We start from the raw sequence: 17,137 nt of genomic DNA on the forward strand, positions 1-17,137 counted from the left end.
AAGTGGTAAACATTACATAAATCCATTGAGTGAATGAGACGCAACTATGTGTTTTTAGAATCAAGAGTCGGTAAGTGTAATAGCTTCATAGAATACCTTTGTGTTTACCTATAAAGATACTAAGCATATATCGATATGTTGTTCCAACAACCATTCTCATACTTCTCAAGCTACAACCTATCATCAAAATGGAATCAATTAAAATTAGATTCATATTTTTGAATACAAAAGGAGTAAAAAAAAGCAAGCAAATTGGATGTCTCATAATAGATCAATTTAGAAGAAGAACAAAACTTTAAGAATAGGAGTCATCAAACAAATTGATGCTTTATTAGCTCCTTTATCCCCTCAACTTCACCTATTGATGCTTGAATGTTCCACCAATGCAGTACCATACTATCTTAAATCCATATGTATATTAGTATATACTTGATTATCATCGCAAAATCCCAAAAACGGATCAACCTGATTATATTAAGTACACATTAGTTAAGATGTTTTCTTTGGAGAAAGCATATAACATGGCTTCCAGACCAACATTGAGTAATAATAAAGATTAATCACTCACTTTAGATTTTGCTAATAAAATGTGCCCGTCATTCAATATATTTTCCAGGAAAATATCAAATCCCAGCGGATAATAGAAACATAGACCTCATTATTTTAGGTTCTAAAACATTATATTTTTAAAGATTAAAATAATCAGAATGATGATTAAAACAATCAAAATAATCAGGGTGAATGTGCAAAGAAAAACTACATGTGCAAAACAATTGGTGTCAATATGAATGAATGAGCTATAACTTCTATATTTGAAGGCAAGTTAGTAGGAAGGTTGACATGAATCCAAAGGCAGAAATGAAACTATGAACACGAAATGTGCATCACACTTTGTTTCAGAAAATCCCCATTGAAGGTAAAGATGGAAACCGTGAAAACATCAAAGATGACTACGAGAAAAAAAAAGTGAGACAAGGGATTACCTTACAAAAAATGGGAAGAATTCAGCTGAGACCTTCCATCGAAGACGTCTGTAATACGTATACAAAATCAAAAACGAAAAATAATTAGGCGGAAACCTTTCATCAGAAACATGGTGAGCAAAACCAGGCATTCTACTATGATTTCTACAACTAACACTATAGCTACGAATAAGTTTCTCACTAACCGATTCACTCCCTTGTTCATTAACAACCCTCCTAAGCTTCTGTCAAGACTCGGCAATCGGCTTATTAACAACATCACCAGAAACACATTCTTTCTCTCCCAACTTATCTTCCTTTCTCCTCTGTATTAATCCCAATTTATTCCACAACTTGCCCCATTTGTGAAACTTGTTCGGCCCCTTTTGATCAACTCCAATTTCAACATCACAGGCTTCCTTAGAAGAAAGACGTTGTAGTACAATTAGAATGAACAATACCATTGTTCTTAGGATTCAGATTAGCACCCCTCAAATCTTCCTCAATGATCAAGACTTTTGCACCAAAGAATAACTCGGTTGTGGCCGGTGAAACCTTGGCATTAGATATCACTCTCAATTCATCAACATCTCCAATCACCATTGATTTCCTACGAGAATTTGACCTATCAAAACTTCTCCTTCTCCGAACTGAATAATAATGCTTTGTCTGATCTGAATCACCAGGATAATGCTCTCCACCACCACCACCACCACTTTCCAAATTCACCACCTCTTCTTCTCCTTCTTCTTCTTCCTCAACCAAAACCTTATCACAATGAATAGAAACCATAGGGGAAAACCTCGGACACGCTTTCCCAATCAAATAACCATCCCAAGAAGCCCGAGGTGCATCGAATGAAAACCTCGAATCATCCACAGATAACCTAGGATCGGTATCACATGATCTTCTTCCCAATGATAAACCATACTCTCCAACTTCCAATTGCGTCTCTCTAAAATTCTTGTCCTACGCTTCTCAACCTCCCTGTTCGTCAAACCAACACCATTGCCGATGACAGAACCATCGCAAGCACTACCGCTTCTCTTCAACTTCTGTTTCCACAAGCATTCAAACAATGAACATAGAAAATAATGCGTATTCATTTATCATGTAAAGAGATGAAAAATATAGAGAATACTTACACTGAATCCAAATGAGGATCAAACAACTGCTGGAGGAAGATGGAAGAAAAAATAGTTAAAAGGTGACTTGATAATGCTATGACTTAACCGCAAGGAAAATTGCTTCCTTCTCTCTCTAAATTTTGCTACTTTCTAAAGCTGAAGTTCAATTTTCTCAGTTTGAGAATCCAAACCCTGTGACCTACCCAATATCCTCCCTCAACAGCATATAATTCACACTCATGCTTGAGTTTTCTCCATTTCTACAATCATTACTTCAAAAGCAGATCATTCATTTGAAGTTTTCGTGATAGGTTCCATCTCCATTTCACTAACATTGTGCCTCTCATTTTCATGATCAGTATCTTCAACGTTTTCGGGAAAAGGACTGCCCGTCTGCAGAAAGTTCGGGTTCTGGTTCAAAGGCAGAAGATAGCGGAACTATAGGCTTTAGTGTTTCACTTACAGGTGGCTTATACTTTACAATCATTCCATCAGAAGGAATTGGTTCGTCATCTCGGCTACTGTGGTCCCACATATTCCCTTGTTCTGCAAAACGCCAGTTATTTTCCTTAGGGTGAAGCAGCTGAGCCAGGAATCCGGGGCATTGTATGACCATGACCAAGAACGATATCATTTGTTGTTGATGCTTCTCCATTCCATCCAGACGATCACTCAATAGAAGCAACTTACTCAGAGGATTCAAGGTGCTTCTTAGTTTAACCAACTCCTGTGTCAGGGTTTTTCTATCCGATTTGAGATTCTCCCCTTGTTTCCACAGGCTAGAATTAATCGCTTCTAGTGAGGGTTCATCAGAATTAATCAAGAAATTATAATTATCCAAAATTGATAGAAAACATAAACACAATTCTGCAATTAAAGTAGAAGAATCAAGAAAATCATGACCTAAAAAACGGGAAGAGTAAAATATATATATATATATATATATATATATATATATATATATATATATATATATATATATATATATATATATATATATATATATATATATATATATATATATATATATATATATATATATATATATATATATATATATATATATATATATATATATATATACTCTTCCCGTTTTTTACCAGAAGCATTTGGACTTGAGCAATTACCGGGAACATTTAACGAATACCGGATTTCACATCATTTAGCAATGATGTTGCCTACACAAAAGAGCCAATTAGAATCTCCAAAATGAAAATGAACATACAGTAGGGATATGAAATGATTTCAGAATAGAGAAACGAAACACATACCAAGCGATTCGTTTCAGGAAGCGAAAGCCAATGGTTATAAAGTGTCTGGACGGAAACGCGGAAAAAGGGTCTTTGGGGAAAAAAAAGGTGAAATTAGACTTGAGTCCCATAGTAGACACCTCTGGGAGGTGCAACAATTCAAAATCCAATGAAGCCACATCGCTAACAATCTCCATTCTCATCAAAAACCAAATGTATCGATCAAATCGGGGATTAGGTTTTCAATGCGTTTGTAGAGAAACCGCGTGCAGATTATATTCTATATTGGAAAGGAATAAATGCGATTGTTTGTTATTACAGCTGGGGAATCAGTGGAACCCTAGATCTTATTAAATCAACAAATTTAAGATCAATTCTGAATTTAGACCGCTAAAAAAATGAAACAGCGATGATGATGATGAAAGATTGGGATGGAGAAAGAAATGGGAAAAAAAGAAAATAGGGGGGGGAAATACATGTGGATGAGTTTATGGGAATTTTTTGCAGAGATCCACACGATTTTGGAGGGAGAAAAACAAATAATAGTGGATTTTCACCGGAAAAATACTGATTTTTTTTTACTTTACTTATGTACAGTATATTTTTATTTTGACCAAACTTGTGTATTTTAATGAAAAAATGCTAAACTTGTTTTTGGTCAAGTATGAAATTATTATATTAACATGTGTATTTATTTATTTTGACCAAACTTGTGTATTTTAATGAAAAATGATTTTTTTTAAAGTCTAAAAGTATTATTTTAAAATGTGTATATTTGATTTTTTAAGAGAAAAAAAAATAATTAAATTATTTTTACATTGTCATCATTGACGATGTATCATACCACATCACATTTATATTTTAAAAGAAAAAATAATTTAATAGACTATTACTTTTCTATTATCATGTAAAAATTATTTTAGATTATCAATGCATATCTATTAAACCTTTTTTAATTAAAATAATAATTATATTTTAATATTTATAAGTTTTATTGTCTGGTATAATAGTAAAGATTTAAATTTTGAGAGTGTGTTTCTCTCTCTCTCTCTCTCTCTCTCTCTCTCTCTCTCTCTATATATATCACAAATTTTCTCCTCTTCTTTTCGCTTAAAAATATATATATATATATATATATATATATATATATATATATATATATATATATATATATATATATATATATATATATATATATATATATATATATATATATATATATATATATATTTAGGTTTTAGTAGTGTTTATAAAACTAAAAAAAATAATGAGTTATAAGTGTCAACAATTTAATATATTATAAAATATTATTTTAAATATTATTTTTTAGTTGGTTTTAATAAAAACATAAAGATAATACAATGTCGGTGTAAAATATTTTTACACTATTAATTAATAACATTCAATCATGTCATATCAGTATTTTAAAAATAAAAATATAATTTAATAGATATATGTATTTAATTGATTAACAATGTAAAAATCATAAATATTTTTTTTCTTTTATAATTATTAAAATATATCTTTTTGTTTTGTTGATGGCATTTGTTATTACTCTTATAAAAAAGGAAACAATTTTAACAACTAAATAAGTTGTTAAAACAAATTAGTTAACTAGATAAATTATATTATATTTAATATCTCTCCTTAAGTTTGAGCATAGAAAGTATGTCATAATAAAGTAATAGATAGGACTTTTTTGGTGATGGCATTTGTTTTCTTCAATGGAAAACAAAAAACGATAGGAAAAGTTTTAAAAAAATTGTTTTAATTTGTTTTTATGTGATTCAGCTTAAGGGAAAAAGGGAATGTCATAAAAAAAAAGATTTGGATCAATAGGTTCAATGAAAACGCTGAGAAATTATTGTGTGATAGAAAGAATGTGAAAAAGTTGTTGTTTCTCAAATGAAGTGGGAATCAAGTTCAATATATTTTGTGTATTTATAGAAGGGGAAATTGATATCAATATGTTTTATGGACTATTTATCAGAATATAGCATTGTTGTTTGTGAATAAGTAGTTTAAAGCCAATGATACGATTGATAAGTCATCGAAGCTCACATGCACTTGATGTCATTGTTTTGTATTCAAACTGATGATGAACTTTTCAATATAATTTTGAAGGGTAATTCAGTATTTTAGTATTAGTTTTTGTTAAGATTGACCTAGTTAATATAGGTTAGCACTTTTGTCTACGTGACATTATTGTTTGTATATATAAACAGTATAGTCGTCAATAGTTGATAGTGCAATACTGAGTGTGTGCATTATGTACAGTGTATGTGCAACCACTTATTGTAATCGTTCTGTAATAGTAGTGGAAGTTTATTATTCTCTCACTTCTTCCATCTTCACCTCCTTCATGTTATGCACCAAACATTGGTATCCAGAGATTTAGTTCATATCCACAGGGAAACATGGGTGAACGATGAGATGTTGTGTGGTTGATTTCGTTTCTTGAATTCGTGTTGAATTCCTGATCGGAATCGTAACATAATCACATTCTTGATTTTGTGGGATTGGGAAACACTAATGTTTCGTGAGATCTGAGTGGTTTGCACAAGGTTGAAGATGAACAAAAATGGTAATCTGAATAATAAGCTTCTAGTGTTCGATGGTAATAACTGGAATTGATGGATGATTAAGATGTGTGTGCTGTTTGGCGCTCAAGATGTTCTTGATCTCGTCAATGATGATTACATTCCGGTTGCACTTCCAGAAAATGCAACGGATGTACAGAGGAATGATCAGCTTGATCTGAGGAAGAAGGACCAGAAGGCGTTGTTCTACATCCATCAGTGTGTGGATGTGAACATGTTTGACAAAATCGCTTATTCGATGATGGAGAAGACTGCATGGGACACACTGGTATGGTGCTACGGTGATGATGCATCCGTGAAGAAGGTAAAGCTTCAGTCTCTCTAAGTAGTATGAGAATCTCGGCATGAAGAACAATGAGAAGGTATCTTACTATATCTCCAGAGTGATTCTTATCACAAATGAGACGAAGTTGTATGGAGAAACTCTCTCTGAAGAAAGTATCATTGAGAAGGTACTTAGATCTCTTACTCCTCAGTCTGATTATATTGTTATAGAAACTGAACATTCTAAGGATCTTAGCACCATGAGAATTGAAGAGCTGTAAAGCAGTCTAGAGGCACAAGAGTTGCGTCTGACTGAGAGAAACTCTGAAATAGAGGTAGAGCAACAGGCTCTGAAAGCAGCTTCTGGTAAGAAATATCAGAAGCAGTCTTGGTGAGAAGCCAGGAAGAGATCTAATGGTGTTCAGAAGTCAGAAACCTCAACTTCTGAAAGGCAAAAGAATGCTTAGAAGGGGAAGGATAAGTATGACAAGAGGAAAGTTCAGTGCTATTGTGGTAAGAAGTTTGGCCACTTCGTTGCTGATTGTTGATCAAACAAGGAAAGGAAGTCAGAAGAAGCAAATGTAGGCAAAGGAGATTCTGATGATGAATTTGTGCTAATGATGGCTTCTGAATCTGATTATGCATATTTGAAGGTTTTTGGTTCTGTTTGTTACAAACATGTTCTAGATACTAAGAGAAAGAAGTTGGATGACAAAAGTCGAGTTATGTTGCTTGTAGGGTACCACAGTACAGGTGCTTATAAGCTCTATTCTCTTGTCAATAACAAGGTTGAATTCAACAGAGATGTAATTGTGAAGGAATCATAAGTCTGGGGTTAAAGTAAATCTTAATCAAACTCTAGTGTAGAGTTAACCTCTAAAGATACTTTAGAATCTGAAGGTTCTGAAGATGAGTGAGAATCAGAAAATAATTTTGAAGGTAAGCCTGACTCTGAAGGTGAATCTGATTCTGATCCAGATTCTGATGGTGATTCAGAATCTGGTGGAGATCTAGACTCTAGGAATATTCCATACTCTGAAGGTGGTCATGCCTCTGAAGGTGGTACTTCTGAGGTTTTAGCATTTGATATTGTTCCAGCATCCGAAGGAGATTCTTAACAACTTCAGATGCCACAAAGAATCAGAAGCATATCAATAAGGTTTGCAGAGTTTAACATGCTGCAAGATACTTAAGTAATCTCTTAAGAAGAAGTTATCAAGTGTGCCATATTAGTAGACTTTAAACCAGTGAGTACTGAAGAAGCGCTCAAGAAGAAAGTGTGGTTGAAGGCCACGAAATAAGAACTTGAGGCTATAGAAAAAAATAAGACTTGGAAGTTGACTGAGCTCCAAAGAACAAGAAAGTCATCAGTGTCGTATGGGTTTTCAAGGTAAAACTAAAGCCAAATGGATCAATTGGCAAACACAAAGCAAGGTTAGTAGAAAGAGGCTTCCTACAGAAACCTGGGTCAAATTACTTTAAAGTGTTTGCTCCTGTAGCAAGACATGAGAATTAGATTGGTGATTAGGACAACTGCTAACAGGAATTGGCATCTGATGCATTTGGATGTGAAATCTTCATTTCTGAACGGTCCATTGCAAGAAGAGGTATATATGTCACAACCTCCTAGATTTGTGAAAAAGAATCGGGAGGTATATATGTCACAACCTCCTGTATGGACTAAAACAAGCTCCTAGAGCTTGGAATCTAAAAATTGATTCATTTTTCAAGCTCCAAGGATTTAGAAAGTGTAGATTGAGTGGTGTCTATGTTTAGCATACTTCTGAAGGCAATATTATTTTGGTATGCCTATATGTTGATGACATATTGCTAACATGAAGTTGTGAACATGAGATAGCTAAGTTCAAGAAGGTGTTGATGAATGAGTTTGAAATAACTGATCTAGGAAATATGACATATTTTCCAGGGATGGGGGTTATGTACTCTGAGAAGGGTATCATTTTGCATCAGTCGATGTATGAACTTGAACTTCTGAAGAGATTTGAGTTGCTGAATTATAAGACTGCGGTCACACCTTCAAAAGCAAATTACAAATTGGATTAGATCCTAAAGGTGATGATGTAGATGCTACAACTTTCAAGTAGTTGGTTGGCTTTATGAGGTATTTATGTAATACCAGACCTGACATTTGCTATGCAGTTGGAATGTTAGTAGGTTCATGAGTAAACTGAAGTGGTCTCATTACCAAGTTGTTGTCAGGATTTTGAGGCATATTAAGGACTATGAAGTATGGAGTTTTGTTCCTTTTTGGAGAAAATGCTAGTTCAAAGCTAATGTGTGTCGTAGACTCTTATTGGTGTGGAGACAAAGTTGATAGAAGAAGTACTTTTAGATATTTGTTTAAGTATCTGGGAAGTCCTATTTCTTGGTGTTCCAAGAAGCAACCAATTGTTGCTCTGTCAATCAATGAAATTGTAAGAGTAGTGGAAGTTTGTTATTCTCTCCCTTCTTCCATCTTCATCTTCTTCACCTTGTGCACCAACATATGGTTTTCTAGCTTTTGGATTTTTGAAAAATTAGTAAGTTTTCTGGAAAACATCTCTTGCAGGTATAAGTACCAATCTTTAAGGTGTGCGTGCAATCGGTTAAAAGGCTTCCTAATCGGTTTCTTAATCAATTCGATCAAAAGGTATAATTAATTAGACAACGATTTTGGATTTCTTAATTACTCATAATCGCTTCTTAATTTATTATGTACTTGCTAGAATTAGTTTAAAGAAGTTTTGAGAAGAAAAAAAAAAGAGTTTGAAATGATTTTATAAGATAAAACACTAAGCACAAATAGTGGCAGAGCCAGGAACTTAGATCAGGGGTACGCAATTATTTTTAATATAAATATATATATATATATATATATATATATATATATATATATATATATATATATATATATATATATATATATTCTTCTACTATCTTTAAGCATTAAATTTTATTGATCAAAACACAAAAATTAAGAAAATTATTAATTTTATTGACAAGTAATGTCGTTTAATAAATTAACATACATATGAGTAACTTTTATTATATTTAATATAAGTTGTATGAAAAAAATATAACATAATTAAGAGAGATGCATTGATAAAAAGAATATTAATGTTATTATTATTTTTTATTATAAATAAAATAAAATAAAAATTATTAGAATCCTATAAGAAAACAATATGCTTTAGATAAGACTTTCATAACTTTTGCTCTTCTTCCGCCACATCACGCTTTTGAGGTTATTTGCAGTCCTATAGTTTATTTTTCCAACTTAATTTATGTAGTATTTTAGTTGGAAATGATGTTTGATAAAAAAGGAGCGAGGGGATGAGAAAATAATTCTTTAATTACAATTTTATGTTTGACAAGACCTTCAGTTTTATGCATACGTACCAACATAAAAATGAGGGATCAAAACTTCATAGTTCGTGGTAAAAATTTCAAAGAAATAGGTGAATTGATATTAACATAAGCTTAGAGATCTTTTGTTATCAAAAGGAAAATACTCAACCAAATATCCACCGATAATGAGGGATTTTCAGCATTTAAGAGGGAGGGCTCAAACTTGGATCTAATCAACAAATATGTTAAATGGAAAGACTTATAATCAAAATATCATGGAGATGAGAGAATTATATCTCAACAAAGGTAACTCAAATCTAACTGCTCTCTTTTGAAAAGTTAAAAGAAAAAGGCACAAAGTGGCCAAAAGGATTAGATGAGGTTGTTACTTCATTTTGTCTTTTGAAATTAAAATCAATATGATTAAGTTTATTTACAATGTGTGTATGTGTTATTAGAAGTAATTCATATTTATTAGTTGTACTATTTTCTTAGCCCCTAAGTTTGTTAGAGGGTATTTTAGTATTTTATCCTATTCTAGTAACCCTAGTTTTAGCTTATAAATAGGTCAATCATCATGTAACTTTTATCATGTTTTGTAGCCGTCATTCTTAATAGAATATTTCCGTTCATCATTCATTCTACCTTTGCACCAACAATTGGTATCAGAGCCTGGTTCGGATTCATTGGGAAACACGGGAAACACGAGTGAACGTGAGGTCTTGTGTGTTTGATTTTGATTCTTAGATTCGTGTTGAATCTTGAACAAAATCTGATCAGAATTTTAATTCTGTGGGTTGGGAAACACTGTGTGAGAAATCTGAGTGTACTGTGCAAGGTAGAAAGATGAACGGAAACGGCAACATGAACACCAAACTTCCAGTATTTGACGGTAAAAACTGGAATCGTTGGATGATCCAAATGCGTGTACTGTTCGGTGCTCAAGATGTTCTAGATCTTGTCACTGATGGTTATGTTCCGGTAGCAGCAAATGCGACGGATGAACAGAAAAACACGCAGAAGGAAGTAAGGAAGAAGGATCAGAAAGCATTGTTCTTCATTTATCAATGTGTTGATGTAAATGTGTTTGAGAAGATTGCAGATTCAACGACAGCAAAGGCTGCGTGGGACACACTGGTTAGATGTTATGGTGGTGACGCATCAGTGAAGAAGGTGAAGCTTCAGTCCTTGAGAAAGCAATATGAGAATCTCAACATGAAGAATAATGAGAAAGTTTCTGAATACATCTCCAGAGTGATTCTGATCACTAATGAGATGAAAGCGTGTGGAGAAACTCTTTCTGAAGAAACAATCATGGAGAAGGTATTGAGATCCCTTACCTCTCAATTTGATTACATTGTGGTAGCAATAGAACATTCCAAAGATCTGAGCACCATGAGAATTGAAGAGCTGCAGAGCAGTCTAGAAGCGCAAGAGTTGCGTTTGACTGAGAGAACTTCTGAAAGGGAAGTAGAGCAGCAGGCTCTGAAAGCAACTTCTGATAGGAGGTATCAGAAGCAGTCAGAAGCCAGGAGAAGATCTGATGGTGGTCAGAAGTCAGAAAGCTCAACCTCTGATAGACAAAAGAATGCTCAGAAGGGAAAAGAGAAGTATGACAAGAAGAAGATCCAATGTTACTGTTGTAAGAAGTTTGGTCACTTTGCTAGAGACTGTTGGTCAAACAAGGAGAGAAAATCAGAAGAAGCAAATATAGCCAGAAGTTCTGATGACGAATCTGTGCTATTGATGGCCTCTGAATCTGATGACATGGATCTGATAGACTGGTGGTATATGGACACTGGCTGTTCAAATCATCTTACTGGAAACAAGAAATGGCTGGTTGACTTTGACTCTGAAAAGAGGACAAAGATCAGATGTGCTGATGACAAATATCTTAATGCAGAAGGTATGGGAAATGTCAGAGTGATTCTGAACAATGGGAAAACAGCATTGATTCAGAACGTGTGGTATGTACTTGGCATCAGAAGCAATCTGATGAGTGTGGGACAATTAATTGAGAAAGGTTTTTCAGTTACCATGAAGGACAATCTTCTGAAGCTGTATGACTGCAATCAGAAATTGATTATGGAGTCAGAACAGGGAAGGAATAGAACATTCAAGGTGAATGTCAGAACTGCAGACTCAGAATGTCTTAGTGCAACAAGTGCTGAGAAGGAGAGTGAGTTGTGGCACAGAAGATTTGGTCATTTGAATTTCAGAAGCTTAAAACATCTGAATTCAAAGAAGTTGGTACATGGAATTCCTGCAATTAAGAAGCCTGAAAAGTCATGCAAAGTTTGCATGGAAGGAAAACAACCACGATTGCCATTTGCGTCAGAAACTGCTCCAAGAGCAAAACATGCCTTGGGAGTTGTACATTCTGATGTGTGTGGTCCATTTCCAGTAGCATCGATTGGAGGGAATAAATACTTTGTGTTATTTGTTGATGAATTCACAAGAATGACATGGGTATCCCTTATTAAGTTTAAACACGAGGTGTTTGATGAATTCAAGAAGTTCAGAATGAAGGCTGAGAATCAGAGTGGTCAGAAGTTGAAGATTCTTAGAACTGACGGTGGAGGTGAGTATAACTCCAAAGAGTTCCAGAAGTTCTGTGAGGAGAATGAAATTGAGCATGAGGTTACTGCTCCTTATACCCCTCAACACAATGGTCTTGCTAAAAGAAGAAATCGCAATTTGCTTGATATGGTGAGAAGCATGCTAAAGGAGAAGAAACTTCCTCAGAAGCTCTGGGGAGAAGCTGTTGCCACTGCAACGTATGTACTCAACCGATGTCCTACGAAGAAGTTGAAGGAAATAGTTCCAATACAGAAGTGGACTGGAGATAAGCAAAGTGTTAGTCATCTGAAGGTATTTGGTTCTGTTTGCTATAAACATGTTCCAGAAGCCAGAAGACAGAAGCTGGATGATAGAAGCAAAGTGATGATTCTGATAGGGTACCACAGTACAGGTGCATACAAGCTCTATTGTCCAGAAACCAACAAAATTGAATTCAGCAGAGATGTGATTGTGAAGGAATCAGAATTTTGGAATTGGGATAAGTCTCAATTTGATTCTGATGTTAGAACTTCTGAAGAAAGGTCAGAGTTAAGAATTTCTGAAGTTGGAGTAAACTCTGACGTTGATTCTGATTCTGATAGTGATTCTGACTTTGGAGAAGACTCAGAAGATGAAGGCGACTCTGATGATCCAGACTCTGATGACCCAGACTCTGATGGTAATCCAGATTCTGGTGGCAATTCAGACTCTAGAAATATGCCAGCCCCTGAAGATGGTCAAAGCTCTGGAGGAAGTCAACCATCTGAAGCTAGAAACTCTGAAGCTCAAGACTCTGAACAAGTTCAGAGACCACAAAGAATCAGAAACATCCCCAGAAGATATGCAAAATTTGACATGCTGCAAGACACTGAAGTAGACTCTGAAGGAGAAGTTATTCAGTGTGCCATGGTAGTAGACTCTGAACCCATAAGTACAGAAGAGGCTCTTAAGCAGAAGCTCTGGCTGAAGGCCATGAAAGAAGAACTTGATGCTATAGAGAGAAACAAGACTTGGAAGCTGACAGAACTTCCAAAAGACAAGAAAGCCATCAGCGTCAGATGGGTTTTCAAGCAGAAGTTAAAGCCATATGGTTCAATTGGCAAACATAAAGCAAGGTTGGTAGCCAGAGGATTTCTACAGAAACCTGGGCTGGATTACTCTGAAGTGTTTGCACCTGTAGCAAGACATGAAACAATCAGAATGATGATTGTAATAGCTGCTAACAGGAATTGGCCTCTGATGCATTTAGATGTAAAATCTGCATTTCTGAACGGTCCATTAGAAAAAGAAGTTTACGTGTCACAACCTCCTGGATTTGTGAAAAAGAATCAGGAAGGGATGGTGTACAGATTATACAAAGCTCTATATGGATTGAAACAAGCGCCCAGAGCTTAGAATCAGAAGATTGATTCATTTTTCAAGAAGCAAGGCTTTCAGAAATGTGAGATAGAGTTTAAACAAGTTTTGAGAAGAAAAAAAAAGAGTTTGAAATGATTTTATAAGATAAAACACTAAGCACAAATAGTGGCAGAGCCAGGAACTTAGATCAGGGGTACGCAATTATTTTTAATATATATATATATATATATATATATATATATATATATATATTCTTTTTCTACTATCTTTAAGCATTAAATTTTATTGATCAAAACACAAAAATTAAGAAAATTATTAATTTTATTGACAAGTAATGTCGTTTAATAAATTAACATACATATGAGTAACTTTTATTATATTTAATATAAGTTGTATGAAAAAAATATAACATAATTAAGAGAGATGCATTGATAAAAAGAATATTAATGTTATTATTATTTTTTATTATAAATAAAATAAAATAAAAATTATTAGAATCCTATAAGAAAACAATATGCTTTAGATAAGACTTTCATAACTTTTGCTCTTCTTCCGCCACATCACGCTTTTGAGGTTATTTGCAGTCCTATAGTTTATTTTTCCAACTTAATTTATGTAGTATTTTAGTTGGAAATGATGTTTGATAAAAAAGGAGCGAGGGGATGAGAAAATAATTCTTTAATTACAATTTTATGTTTGACAAGACCTTCAGTTTTATGCATACGTACCAACATAAAAATGAGGGATCAAAACTTCATAGTTCGTGGTAAAAATTTCAAAGAAATAGGTGAATTGATATTAACATAAGCTTAGAGATCTTTTGTTATCAAAAGGAAAATACTCAACCAAATATCCACCGATAATGAGGGATTTTCAACATTTAAGAGGGAGGGCTCAAACTTGGATCTAATCAACAAATATGTTAAATGGAAAGACTTATAATCAAAATATCATGGAGATGAGAGAATTATATCTCAACAAAGGTAACTCAAATCTAACTGCTCTCTTTTGAAAAGTTAAAAGAAAAAGGCACAAAGTGGCCAAAAGGATTAGATGAGGTTGTTACTTTGTTTTGTCTTTTGAAATTAAAATCAATATGATTAAGTTTATTTACAATGTGTGTATGTGTTATTAGAAGTAATTCATATTTATTAGTTGTACTATTTTCTTAGCCCCTAAGTTTGTTAGAGGGTATTTTAGTATTTTATCCTATTCTAGTAACCCTAGTTTTAGCTTATAAATAGGGTGACAATCATTGTAACTTTTATCATGTTTTGTAGCCGTCATTCTTAATAGAATATTTCCGTTCATCATTCATTCTACCTTTGCACCAACAATTGGTATCAGAGCCTGGTTCGGATTCATTGGGAAACACGGGAAACACGAGTGAAAGATGATAAAGTATACATTATGATTTTTAAAAAATGAAAATTACCTGTTTGATTGTGGGAACAACAACCCATTTTTTAAACGATCCAATGCTAGAAACATGTGATATGACCATTCCAAGATATGGATTACTTTTGACTTGCACGAACCCAGGACAATGAATATTGTAACATCCTGATCCACCTGCCTGCATGTTTGTATCCAATTGAGCAAAACAATATTAAAATTATTTTTGTCTAATAAATTTAATAGTCATTTTATTAAGAATATTTAAGAATTATTAGGAACATTAAGTTTATAATAATACCGTTCAACGTGATGTTAGGTAAATTTCACTATCTCCATATAAGTTTGGCATAACCTTGTATATGAAAAAAATTAATACAAATAATTCATTAAAAAAAGTTTTATTGAAACATGAAAAATAAACCAAAAATACATGTATGAAATCTTAAAAATAACTTACCCTAATGCCATCAAATATGCTATTTAAATTAGATGGTTGACCACTCTCAACCAAAATTCCAGATAAACTATATTGTTTTCCTTTAAGCTGTAAATTATATGCACCAACGTATGCATATCCTCCATGAAATGTCGTAGTTTGATTTGTATCGAGGGTGATCGACTAGAAAATAAGAATACATATATTTCGATTAATAATTAGAAAATTCTTAAATACTAAAAATATTGGTGTAGACCCCGTTGCATCAACTTATTTTTCAAAATTTTAATTTAAATTACACAATATATTTGTAGTTGTGAGAAATTATTTTTAATTTATATTGATACTTAATCCTCAATAAATATATTATGATAGCTTAAATTTATTATATAATTTATAAATAAAATTATAACTTTTTGAAATATGACTTTTTAGATTAATTGAATAACTAATGTATTTGATCAATATATAGATTAAATATATCAATTATTTAATAAATATAAAATTTGATGTTTGATTAAAAAAGAAATGAAGGAAGTACACCAACTTTATATATTTTTTTGTTGACTCAATATTTGTTTCATTGTGAATTTAGAAACTAAAAATAATAATAATAATAATAATAATAATAATAATAATAGTGATAATTATTATTATTATTATTAAGATTAAAATTATTATGAATAAGATTACCTGAATAATAATAATAATAATAATAATTAAATGTAATTGAATAAATTAAATAAGTATCTTGAATCATGTAATCCATAATCTAAAGAAATTATTAATAATCATTAATATTTTAAAATTCGTAAACAAATTTGAATTTAAACTTTACAAGATCAATCATTCTAAAGAAATTCAATCATGCTATATCCGGAGCGGCCTCATTTTTTAGAAAAGAAAAACGGTATATATATATATATATATATATATATATATATATATATATATATATATATATATATATATATATATATATATATATATATATATATGAATTAAATCTTAGAGAAAAATGTTTTGATCAAATATTACGAATCTTATTCATTGAAGTTTTTTTAATCAAATGTTGATAAAAGTGAAACAGTTTCATTTATTTTTTTTAGATTCACCATCTTAATTCTTATTGAATTTATTCATAATTTTTGAAAAATGATTAATATTTAACATATAAATAAAATTATAACTTTTGAAAAATGATTAAAATAATAAATGTACTTCATCATTTCTTTGTTATAACCAAATTTCGACTTTTAGAATCATTGAATAACTATTGTATCTGATTCATATTTATTTCATATATATAGTTTTATATTCAACATCTTAAGTCTAAAGATTTTTTTTTTACAATCATGTGATATAAATAATTTTTATGTTGTACCTTTTAAATTTTAAAATTATTTATATATTATAAATGAAATCTTAACTTTTTAAAAATTCATAAAATAATAAATGTATTATATCTATTTTTTATTATAATCAAGTTTTGACTTTTTATATTTATATAACAACCAATGTCTTATTAAATATCTTATTAAATATACTCTTTATTATACAATATATTTAAAAATATTACATTAATACTTAAATCTTTGCCCTATAAGGATTTTTTTTAAAATAACCAACTTTTTCAAAAAAAATACAAAAATAACCATGTTTTCAAAAAAATACCAAAATAACCAACTTTGGGAGAGGATGCGCCGTATGGATTGGCGCGTCCACACACCTTTAAGCGAAGCGCAATCACACACTCGCATTGATGGACTGAACAGAGTCGCCACCGAACTTTATTTATTCCTAAAAAGGAAAGGGGAAATATCGATAAAACCCA

General features: G+C 32.1%; 1 pseudogene; it reads right to left on the minus strand.

Moving 5' to 3' along the window:
- Positions 1-341: 341 nt before the first annotated feature.
- On the minus strand, positions 342-3,536 carry LOC127112958 (uncharacterized; annotated as a pseudogene).
- Between the last annotated feature and the right edge of the window lie 13,601 nt (positions 3,537-17,137).

This window comes from Lathyrus oleraceus, unplaced genomic scaffold (assembly GCF_024323335.1).
Source record: "Lathyrus oleraceus cultivar Zhongwan6 unplaced genomic scaffold, CAAS_Psat_ZW6_1.0 chrUn0206, whole genome shotgun sequence".
Lineage (NCBI taxonomy): Eukaryota > Viridiplantae > Streptophyta > Magnoliopsida > Fabales > Fabaceae > Lathyrus > Lathyrus oleraceus.